This window comes from Pteropus vampyrus, unplaced genomic scaffold (genome assembly GCF_000151845.1).
Source record: "Pteropus vampyrus isolate Shadow unplaced genomic scaffold, Pvam_2.0 Scaffold89, whole genome shotgun sequence".
Lineage (NCBI taxonomy): Eukaryota > Metazoa > Chordata > Mammalia > Chiroptera > Pteropodidae > Pteropus > Pteropus vampyrus.
Window position 1 is genome coordinate 6,245,017 of NW_011888870.1, and position 1,615 is coordinate 6,246,631.

The 1,615-nt window shown below is 35.8% G+C and overlaps 1 pseudogene; it reads left to right on the forward strand.

The window, feature by feature from the left end:
• The first annotated feature begins 367 nt into the window (after positions 1-367).
• LOC111742258 lies at positions 368-486 on the forward strand (annotated as a pseudogene).
• The last annotated feature ends 1,129 nt before the right edge of the window (positions 487-1,615 follow it).

Below are 1,615 nucleotides of genomic sequence, written 5' to 3' on the forward strand. Positions count from 1 at the left end.
CATTGACAAAAACTGAAAGTATTTTTGGTTCCAGGCATTTAAGGAAACCTGAACTCAATCACTATCTTACTACTAAGCTAACAGAGGACACTTCAGTGGCCACATATAACCAAGAATACTGACTTTACAAAATCAGTTCAGAAAAGTTACTAAACAAGCAAACAGCAAAAACTACAACCAGCAGCAACAACAAATTCTAGGAAGAGGAGAAAGATCTGATTTCCAGAGTTACCACAAAAGAATATTTGAAATGTCCAGTTTTCAGCAAAAGTTGTAAGACATGCAAAGAAACAGCAAAAAAGTAGTCAATATAAACTGTCCATGAGGAAGCCCAGGTGCTAAACTTTTTAGACAAAGATTTAAATCAGTCTACGGCCATGCTATCATCAACAAGCCCAATCCCATCTGATCTCAGAAGCTAAGCAGGGTGGGGCCTGGTTAGTACTTGGATGGGAGACCACCTAGGAAGACCAAGGGCTGTAGGCATAAAAAATAAAAAAATTTAAAAAAAGGGATGGTAAACTGACAAGGTCCTTGCAATCTGTGAGATCAAGGGTTGCCTCGCCTAAAAAAAAAAAAAGATTTAAATTAGCTATTAAAATATGTTCAGAGAACTAAAGGAAACTATGTCCAAAGAACTAATAGAAATCATAAGAATGATGTCTCGCCAAATACTGAATATCGATAAGGAAATATAAAAAGAACCAAATAGAAATCCTTGAGTTACAAATAACTGAAGTGAAAAATTCACCAGAGTGGCTCAAGATTAGAGTTGATGAGGCAGAAGAACGACTCAGTGAACTTGAAGATAGGTCAATTGAGATGAGCAAGTCTGAGGAACAGAAAGAAAAAAGAATGAAGATAATGAAGAGAGATTAAGAGACTTTCTGGCATCCCAGGATGATTATTATTATTTTTATACCTACAGTACCTGGTAATCCTAGGTGGTCTCCCATCCAAGTACTAACCAGACTTGACCCTGCTTAGCTTCTGAGATCAGACGAGATCGGGCGTGTTCAGGGTGGCATGGTGGTAGCATCCCAGGAATAGAGGGAGAGAAAAGAATAGAAAGAATATTTGAAGACATAATGGCCAAAAACTTGCCAAATTTAATTTAAAATATTAACCTGTACATTCAAGAAGCTCAACAAAATCCAAGAAGGATAATCCCAAAGAGATTTATACCAAGACACATTATAGTCAAACTGTTATAAGCCAAATAGAATCTTGAAAGCAGCAAGATAGAAACAACTCATCATCTACAGTGACATCTCACTGAGATGATTGACTGCTGATTTCTTATCAGAAACCATGAAGTCAGAAGGCAGTGGGATAACATATTCAAAGTCTTGAAAGAAAGAAACCTGTCAACCAAGAGTACTATATTCAGCAAAACAATTCCTCAAAGATGAACAGGAAAAGAGGAGACATTAAAACATTCTTAATTAAACAAAAACTAAATTCATCACTAGTAGTCCTGCCATATAAGAAATGCTAAAGAGAGCCCTTCAGACTGAAATGACAGTAGACAGTAATTCAAAACCACGTGAAGAAAAAAAGAATACCATTAAAGGTTATTCCATAGTAAATATAAAAGAGTATAAATGTATTTTTT